Consider the following 10,890-nt stretch of genomic DNA (forward strand, 5'->3'; position numbering starts at 1 on the left):
TTTTGTTTGTTTGTTTGTTTGTTTTTTTGCTGCTGGGGGCTGCAAAAACACTGGAGCCACCCTGCCCTATAGACTCCCCTGAGAAGTATCAGAGGAAGACTGGGACTGGGAGGAACCAACCTCTCTCCAGACAGTGATATCACTGTGGGGAAAAATATACTTGGCAGAGCATGGCAAAGGTCTGTTTAATGAACTAAACAAATATATTATTGGCACAGCACAGCAAAGGCCTATGGAATGCCATTGAAATATCAAAAATTGGATGCATTGGCAGCCAGAAAAAATTGTATTTAAGGTCTTTTATTCTATAGGAAAGAAAGCCAAAATCAAAGCAGCGGTTTTACAAGAATTATTTCTCATGGCTAAAACTTTACAAATAAAATGTGCCACCTTGGGAGAAGAAGGAAAACAGCATAAAGAGCAAATCAAATTTGCAAAGAAAAAACAAAGTAAGTAAAAAAAAAATACTGAAAGGTCTGGGGAAAACACAGTGTCTATTACCTATTTGCATAAATTCAAAGTAAAAAGCAGCCATTCTTCAAGGATGGTATTTAGTGAGTACAGCTTTGCAGTCCAAGTACACTGAGTTAAGAAATAAGTGCAAAAACCATAAAAGATAAGCTTAGAGGTTTGGAGAAAAAGAAATGTGTTACTCTGGAAGATAAAATAGAAGAGCTACAGCAGGGGTAGGCAACCTTTCAGAAGTGCTGTGTTGAGTCTTCATTTATTCACTCTGATTTAAGGTTTTGCGTGCCAGTTATACATTTAAATATTTTTAGGTCTCTTTCTATAATTCTGTAATATATAACTAAACTATTGTTGTATATAAAGTTAATAAGGTTTTTAAAATTTTTAAGAAGCTTCATTTAAAATTAAATTAAAATGCAGAGCCCCCCCGGGACCAGTGGCCAGGACCTGGCCAGCATGAGTGCCACTGAAAATCAGCTTGCGTGCCACCTTCAGCATGTGTGCCATAGGTTGCCTACCCCTGAGCTACAGTCTCAGAATTTAGTAGCTAGTGAGGTCTTGGGAAGTGTCTTAAACGATGAAAAACTGAATTGAAGTAATTTAAATAAAAGATATGTGTAGTTAAAAGGATTTTTTGCACAAATTAACATTTCAGAGCTTGGATGGACCTAGATAGCTGGGAATAGTGGGAGTGATAAAGTGCTAAAGAGGATGTTAAAGTGTTTCATGGTTAGTTTGTACATCCACATATTTTTTTTCTGTCCTTGTACATAATTTTTTCCTTAGGGTGTTTCTAAAACTTTATTTGTTTCACTGTTTTCCCCAGATAGTATGGCTTGTTTTCCATCTATATCCATTGCAATAATTTTTTGCACATACTGAATCCATTTTGTTTCCTTGTTTGTTTTTCCTTAAGCTTTTTAGTGGTTTCATGCAATCCATATTTCTTTGATTCACTTCCAAAATCCTGGCCTGAAACATATTTTCTACCTTGCCTTTGAAGTTTTGCTATAGGTGGGTGTTCTTCAGATGGGTATTCTTAAAAGGATAGTCTGTTGCTTTCAGTAAGTATATCTGAAACTTTGTAATGGCAGCATACTGTATTAGTCACCTTTAATGTCACCCTGCTTAACACATCAAAACAACGTTTGTCAGTTTTTCTTCACTGAGAATGAAAAACACATCTTATAAACATCATATGACTTGTATGTTAGTTTTTATGTCCAAATGTGATTTCTCCAAATCTTAAATCATATTTCAAACAGAATTAACTATTCCTGTTCAGGAATTGGATCAGTATGACTGGTTCCAACCCGGAATAACAGGATCTTCCCCCACATATGTGGCATTGCAATTATGTTACTCTGACCAACCATTCATAACTGTTGGTGCTCCCCCAAGTCTACTTCTATTTGGGTCCCCGGCAGCTCAGTTTGACTCCACTTTCATCACTCAGTATAGCTACCCTGATTTCATCAGACTCAAGCATATGGGGTGGGAATAGGGCATACCACACAACCAAAGTTACACAGCAAACCTCTTCTTTGATATACATTTACACATGACATTGCATTTACTATACACCTCTACCCTGATACAATGCGACCCGACATACCACAAATTCGGATATAATGTGGTAAGATTTTTTTGGCTCCCGAGGACAGCGTTATATTGGGGTAGAGGTATACTTTGCATCACATGTTTTGGGATTGGCTTGGTCACTTTGGAGGAACCAATACCCGTACACCGTGCACTGTCCGTGCACAGTTTCCTCTTTACCTCATTTTACATTCCAGGCTTATTTTATCCATTTTTATCTTGGTCATTGTAAATGGTTCCCTGGAGGTTCCCTCTTATCTTAGCTAGTACAAACATTCTGTTTCCAGCCTGTGGCTCCATTTAGCTCCCTAATCCTGTCTCCCAGGAAGTGAGGCCTCACCCATGTCAATTTTACTCATGTCAAGACAGGCCTACATTCCACTGCTTTTGTTTTTCTTTTTTATATTTGCATTATATTCCTGTTTTTCTGTGCTTTCTTTTTTAAACTCACTACCCAGCAATACATTCCCAAGACCACAGTAGCTGTAATCATTTGAACCACCATTAATACTAGATTCAAAGTATGAACCACGGCATAAAGGTGACATCTTATTGTACAGCCCACCAGGGTGTAATTTAACATTATAAGCCTGCTATGCTTTAAAGCATCCTTCTGCACTTTTAAATTTGTTTTTATTACATTATAAAAAGTGGATACAAAATATAAAAATCTTTTCATTTATTATCATAGGAAATGTAGGTGTGAAACGGAACATAGGTCAATTAAAATAAAGTTTCCTGGGTCCATACCAGAAGTGGGCATCTTCAGCCGCCAAACAATACTTGTTATTACTGGTATAGACAGTTTTTACTTTACCAGCATCACAACTGTACTGTTCAATTTGGAGACTGTTTCCCCAGAGTGAACCTACAGGTTGGCAACTCTGTCTGGAAGACATTACACCAGCACATATAAAAGTCCCCCAGTACAAGTCTGGGGCTGTCTAGATGAGTAGTGGACAACTTACGGCCCACGGGCCGCACGTGGCCCATCAGGGTAATCTGCTGGCTGGCTGCCAGACAGTTTGTTTATATTTGTGTGGCCACCCACAGCTCCTAGCAGCCGTGGTTCGTCATTCCCGGCCAATGGGAGCTGCGGGAAGTAGCGCAGGCTGAAGGGACATGCTAGCTATATATAAAAATATATAATGGAGGTTGTTGTTACCACCTGACCTCCCTTTGCATAATTTGTTTGATTGTTAAGGATTTTACCAGGCATAACCACATTGTATAATACTACCAGAACTGGGTTTCATTATCATTAAAAAGCATTTAAAAAAAAAAGAGTCCCTCCTTGACCATGATTGCAAGCCACGTTCATTCACAGAATTCACTAATATAGGAATACAGTAATTTTAACTTTTTCCACACCATGACTCCATGTGACAATAGAAAAAAAGTGTTGTGAATCACTTTTTCAAGTAGCCATAGAGAAAGGAAGGGTGATTGCAACCCTATACTCTCCCCAGGTTGAGAATCCCTGTATTAGCAAAAACATAACGAAGAAAACATTTCCTGCAGCTATAATTCTTTGCTACAGTTGCAACCCTTATGACTGCTAAACCCGTCTGAATAAATTGTCATCCACAAAAGAGCCCATGAAAAGATGGGCATTAATGAGAAAAGGCTAGATTCTGTTCTTGGATGTACGTATATACCCATCCATCACCACTGCAACTACATGTATGAAGACCGAATCTGACTCAAATTAGAAATGATGGGTTGAAAATGAGTACAAAAAACAAAGCGAATGGAACGCTCATGATGTTACTAGCTTTCTGCATGACCAAGAGGAGAAGGCTTCATGAAAACAGTGCACAAGGCAAGGGCCTGATTCTGTAGATTGCTAAGCCCCCTCCATTGCCAGGGAAATGAGAATACTGCACATTTTGCAAGGCTGAGTCCCTACAGCACACAATAACCAGAACAGCTGCACAATATAACACAGGTTCTATTTCACCCTCTGGTTGTTTTATCCTTTGCTCATTTAAATTAGTCTTTAAATTATTGATTTGTCTGTTTATTTTTATTTGATGCCGCATTTTGTTTCGCTTCAGTAAAAGCAAAGAATATTTCGCACTGCCATTTTTTTTATGTTCCTAGAATATTATTTAGGTACAGCAGTAAGCTTTCCAGCAACAGAGTATCTGGTATTCTTCTCTTTCAGGATACTCTGGTCAGTGAGATTCTACATGCTGTTGTAGCCGCATCTTTTGTATAATCTGTAAGCTAAAATGTGGCATGGGTTCTCTAAGAACATGGATGGATAAATTATTATTAATAATATAGATTCCATGCTGGTAAATGAAAGTGTGTCCATTCCATACAAGTGATATTCTATGTGCCCTTATTATTATTTATGTACAGGATGGTATACAAGGGGAGCAATTTACCAAACAAATAAGTCTGTACCCAAAAGAATGTAGAGGGCTAGAGTTTCAGAAGATTGTGTATATAAAATCCAGTTATGCACCCATCCAAATTAAACCTAGGATCATGCATCAGATCCATAGCTGTCTGGTTCAATGTGCCTAAGTATGGGCATTCTGGTCACAGCTAAGTAGATAGCAATGCACCATAAAGGTACAGAATACAGAGTACCCTAGTTAGTGGTGCACTGCTAGTCATCATTAGACAGTATACAGATTAGCTGCAATTGGTGTGCAGTTCACCTTCAGTTGGCTGTGAGAAAAAATTGACCTGAGATAGAACACACAGAGAATTCAACAGATCGGAGTTAGTATCCTCACCCACAAAATAAATGCGGAACTGGTCAATAGCAAGGGCCCCAATTAGGAAGGGTGTGTGGGGTGGGGCTGCTGCCCCTCCCCCTCCCCCAGTTTCATACAGGAGGTGTGCTCCCAGGCAGAGCTCTTAATTGCTCAGCATGAGTATGAGTTCTGCAGAGAGGTTAGGGTGACCAGACAGCAAGTGGTTGGGACAGTGGGTGGGGGGTAATAGGAGCCTATATAGGAAAAAGAGCCTGAAACCAGGACTGTCCCTATAAAATCGGGACATCTGGTCACCCTAAGAGAGGTGCTTCTTCCAGCTTGTGTCCCTGGGGCAGGGAGTCAGTGTTTTGTTTACAAACAGAGACAGAGTGATTAAGATAAGAAAAGGCTGGTAAATAAATTAAAAAGAACAGGAGTACTTGTGGCACCTTAGAGACTAACAAATTTATTTGCGCATAAGCTTCTGTGGGCTACAGCTCAGTTCATCAGATGCATAGAATGGAACATATAGTAAGAAGATATATATACATACAGAGGACATGAAAAGTTGGAAGTTGCCATACCAACTATAAGGGGCTAATTAATTAAGAAGAGCTATTATCAGCAGGAGAAAAAAACTTTTGTAGTGATAATCAAGATGGCCTGTTTCAGATAGTTGACAAAAAGGTGTGAGGATACTTGACATAGGGAAATAGATTCAATTTTTGTAATGACTCAGCCACTCTCAGTTTCTACTCAAGCCAAAGTTAATGGTATCTAGTTTCAAGTATCAGAGGGCTAGCCGTGTTAGTCTGGATCTGTAAAAGCAGCAAAGAATCCTGTGGCACCTTATAGACTAACAGACGTTTTGGAGCATGAGCTTTCGTGGGTGAATACCCACTTCATCAGATGCATGTCGAAGTGGGTATTTGTGGGTGAATACCCATGCATCTGATAAAGTGGGTATTCACCCACGAAAGCTCATGCTCCAAAACGTCTTAGTCTATAAGGTGCCACAGGATTCTTTGCTGCTTTTACTGGTATCTAGTTTGTATATTAATTCAAGTTCAGCAGTTTCTCTTTGAAGTCTGTTTTTGAAGCTTTTCTGTTGCAAAATTGCCACCTTTAAGTCTGTTACTGAGTGACCAGAGAGGTTGAAGTGTTCTCCTACTGGTTTTTGAATGTTATAATTCCTGATGTCAGATTTGTGTCCATTTATTCTTTTGCGTAGAGACTGTCCAGTTTAGCCACTGTACATGGCAGAGGGGCATTGCTGAGACATGATGGCATATATCACACTGGTAGATGTGCAGGTGAACAAGCTCCTGATGGCGTGGTTGATGTGATTAGGACCTATGATGGTGTCACTTGAATAGATATATGGACAGAGTTTGCATCGGACTTTGTTGCAAGGATAGGTTCCTGGGTTAGTGTTTTTTTGTTGTGTGGTGTGTGGTTGCTGGCGAGTATTTGCTTCAGGTTGGGGGGCTGTCTGTAAGTGAGGACTGGCCTGTCTCCCAAGATCTGTGAGAGTGAGGGATCATCTTTCAGGATAAGTTATAGATCTTTGATGATGCACTGGAGAGGTTTTAGTTGGGGGCTGAAGGTGACGGGGGGATGGGACTCAGAAGAAATACAGCCAAGCCTTCTGAGCCAACATTACATTCAGAAAAGAGGGAGATGTGAGAGGCATAAGTGAAAAGAAGGAGCCAAAACCCAGGGAAGGGATAGCAGTGGTATAGAGAAGTTTCCATTCTACCTCTGCTATTTATGTGGCCCCATCACTGTAGTATTTGAGCACCTCATACCACAGCCTCTTGGTGAGGTAGAACAGTGCTATTATTCCCATTATACAGATAGGGCACTGAGGCACAGATGGGGCAAGCCAGATTTTCAAAGATATTTAGGCACTTAGTGGGATTTTCAAAAGTACCTAGACGGTTCTGTGCTTTGTAAACCCCACTAGATGCCTGGCTGCATGTTTGGGTGCCCAAAAACCTTTGAAATTCTGTCCCTCAGACAGTTCATACAGGAAGTCCCAGCGTTGGCAGGGGAGTGAAGGGAGTAGAACCCAGGTCTCTAAGGGCTAGCACCCTATCCACTGGACCAGCCTTTCTCTCTGCTGCACACTGCAAAAGAGAGAGCTCTTATGGATGGGAGCAAAACCAAGTAGGCTGGTTCTCTGAGACTCCAGCAATTGGTCCCAGATGATTGGGAACGTTGTCATGGCTGGCAGTATGAAAAGCAGCACAGAAGTCAGGAAGATAAAGAAAGAAAGAGAATGAGAGTCAGATGAGAAAAGAGCACTTAACTGCTAATGGGTGGCAGGTTCTGCCCCAGACCATGTTGTACAGCAATGCCTGCTGTGTCCTTTTAGATTTTAACGGAAAACCATTTTGTTTTTGTCATTTTTGTTCTGAGCTTGAGAAAAGAAAGGAACGAAAAAGTGTTGTATGAGTGTCAGATGTGATTATACATCAAATTCTTAGGGTTCAGCTGTATTGAGACCAATTCCAGAACAAAGAACAGAAATTGCATCCACCGAGTCCATAAAGTTGACCAATATTGTCATGATTTGTATTATTCACTGGGCATGACCTGTGCGCTCAGCACTGTTCAGAATATGCCAGAAAATCCAGTCCCTGAGCCAATGCATGTAAGGTGTGTAACTCTGGATGAGATGGCTCAGATATTTAAGTATGAAGTGTATAGTTATTGACCAGACTTGTTATCACATGTTCACTGTGATGCTTATATCTATGAGTGGAGGGACTGATAGCAATAGAAGTTTTACTTGATTAAGGACTAGAAGATTTGACCCTCCAACTTTATTTCAAGAGGAAGAGCTGCCCAGAGCTCCTGTGCCTGTTTGTTTTCCTTTCCTGCCTGCAGTGGCCCTGATATATCTCAGAAGTCTCAATTTTTCCCCCAACTTTAAAATGTTCTTGATGTTTGATTTAAAAAGATTCTCCTGTGAAAACTTCAACTCAATCCCTGTAGTGTTGTGTTTAAGAACCTTCTGGAAAGTAACTAGCCTTTAAACTGAAGTGTAAGCAGTGTTGCCAACTCTCGTGATTTTGTCATGAATCTCATGATAATGATTGTTTTCCTTAAAGTCCCAGCTCTTGGAGTCAAGTGATATGTGATGGTTTCACTTTTCATTCTTAAAAAAAAAAGTAGTTTCTAGCCCTTGTGACTTTGGAGAAAGCTTCAAAATGTGACCCCAGTGCACCATAAAGGCTCAAAAACCAGAATGTAAACAAAAAAATGAGATCTATTATTTTTACATAATCTCATTATTTTAAATCAAATCTCATGATTTTTGATGAGCCTGATTCTTGATTTTTTGGACATTTGGGGTTGGAACTACTATGAAAGTGACATGAAAGTGTCAGTTTCACTCCTGTTTAAAGTCATTTTCCTGTGTAGTATCTGTAGCACCCCTAGAGCTCCAGGCAGGTACAGCATAAACTCATGGGACCTTGCCCTAATAAGATGTTTCCAAAAGTTAAATGATCTATTCCAAGCTTGATGAACTGCAAAAAAGTGATAGAAAGTAATCTAGGTTTTCCTACAATTGTTTCAATTGTTGTATTCAAGTGTTAGCAACAAAGTAAGAATATACATTTTTTTAAAACCAAATCAGTATCCCTTAAGTGAATTGACACAAGATGTCAGAAAAAGTATTAGAGCTGAGTGGGTCTAATATTTATTTAATTTTCTTTCTTTATATAGGAATTATAAATTATTAACTGTCAGGAGCACTGTATCTAAGTTATTATCTGCAAAAAACCAAGAATTTTCAGGTGCTCAAGTAGCCTTTGGAATCATGGTTAAAGTTTCTGCCCTCCCTACCAAAATCTGAAATGACAGCTCTGGTCAATAGATATGCATATAGAGTGAAGGTGGGATAGATTAGATGCTGATACCATGCAAAGGGAATGTGCGTGAACTGTGTTCTAACCGCTCTTGGAGAGAATTGTGCCTTTACACAATTTAGGCGAAACACTGAAGTCTAGAAATAACTGAGGAGCAAGTGAACCAGAGGCATAGGTTTGAAAAACAAACAAACAAACATTCCGTCACCCCATGAAGAACTGAAAGGGACTTGGGAGTCCAATGCAGTGATTCTAATGCAGTATTACTAGTGGGTAAGGTCACTGCTCTAATATAGGTCTGACACATAGGAGTGCTATCAGGAAATAAAAGCTTTATTTGTAAATCCAATCACTGAGTCAAGCCTTCAAAGGCAAATATCTGTGAAGCAATACATGACGTGCACCAGTATCTACCCAATCTACAATTCTCTGTAAACATCTGCTCAGGATGCACCCAGCTATGAAGGCAGCGCCCTGCCAGCAGCAGTGCAGAAGTAAGGGTGGCAATACCATACCATGCCATCCTTACTTCTGTGCTGCTGCTGGCAGTGGTTCTGTCTTCAGAGGTGGGCTCCTGGCCAGCAGCTGCTGCTCTCCAGCTGCCCAGCTCTGAAGGCAGTGCCGCCATCTGTAGAAGGGTAGTAGTATTGCAACTCCCCCTACAATAGCCTTGTGACCCCCCCCAACTCCTTTTGTGGTCAGGCCCCTGACAATTACAACACGATGAACTTTCAGATTGAAAGAGCTGAAATCATGAAATTTGCTATTTTTAAAATCCTAGGACAGTGAAATTGACCAAAATGGACCATGAATTTGATAGGGCCCTATACGAGAGAAAATATCATAAATCCCACAACATAAATCCATGGTATGCCCAAATCTTGAATATTCTGAGGCTAGGACAAGAAGCAATGGGCTTAAATTGCTGCAAGGGAGATTTAGGTTGGACATTAGGAAAAACTTCGGAGTTGTCAGGGTGGTTAAGCACTGGAATAAAGTGCCTATGGAGGTTGTGGAATCTCCATCATTGGACATTTTAAAGAGCAGATTAGACAAACACCTGTCAAGAATGGTCTAGATAATACTTAGTCCTGCCATGAGTGCAGGGGACTGGACTAGATGACCTCTTGAGATCCCTTCCAATTCTATGATTGCATACTCTTCTGGTCACCCTACTGCAAAAAAAATCTATTAGAATTAGAAAAAGTACTGCGAGTGGCAGCAAAAATGATGAGGCATATAGCACAGGTTCCATACAAGGTGAGATTAAAAAGCCAGAAACTGTTCATTTTAGAAAAGAGACAACTAAGGGGGTGGAGAAAGTGAATAGGGAAGTGTTATTTACCCATTCACATAGCACAAGAACCAGGGGTCACCCAATGAAATGAATTGGCAGCAGGTTTAAAACAAACATAAGGAAGTTCTTCACACAACACACAATCTGTGGAATTCATTGCCAGGGGATATTGTGAAAGCCAAAAATATAATGGGATTCAAAAAAATAATTAGATAAATAAATGGAGGATAGGTCCATCAAAGGCTATTAGCCAAGATGGTCAAGATGCAATCCCATGCTCTGGGTGTTCCTAAACCTCTGACTGCCAGGTGCTGGGACTGGATGACAGGGGATGGATCACTCAAAAATTGCTCTGTTCATGTCCCCGAGGCATCAGGCACTGGCCACTGCTGGAAGACAGTATACTGGTTAGATAGACCATTGAACTAACCCAATATGGCCATTCTTATATTCTTATGATTCCCATAGTTATTGCCACACTGAAGTTGGAATGTGTAATACCCTGCTAACTCTGATTGCAGTAGTGTGCTAAAAATAGAAGTGTAGCTATGGCAGTGCCAACAGTGAGATGGGTTAGCCACTCAGGTATATTCCTGCTCAGGACCCAAGGTATGTAGCCCATCTCCTCATACGTGCTGCTAAAGCTACACTATATTTTTAGCATGCTAGCTCAATCAACACTAGCACAGGTATGTCTACCTGAGCTGGAAATTACATCTCCAGTTCCAGTGTAGCTCTACCCATTGTTACCATACACTTATTACATTAGCATTTATAGTCACAGGATTTTTCCACAGAATCATGGGAGCCAATGGCTGAGATTCTCAGCTGTTGTATATCTGTGAATTTACTGCTTTGATGGAGCTACACCAATTTACGCCTGCTAAGAATCTGGCCAAATAATATTATTAGCTGGTCACCCCCCTCAGCTTCCCCC

The sequence above is a fragment of the Gopherus evgoodei genome, chromosome 1, assembly GCF_007399415.2.
Source record: "Gopherus evgoodei ecotype Sinaloan lineage chromosome 1, rGopEvg1_v1.p, whole genome shotgun sequence".
NCBI classification, from domain to species: domain Eukaryota; kingdom Metazoa; phylum Chordata; order Testudines; family Testudinidae; genus Gopherus; species Gopherus evgoodei.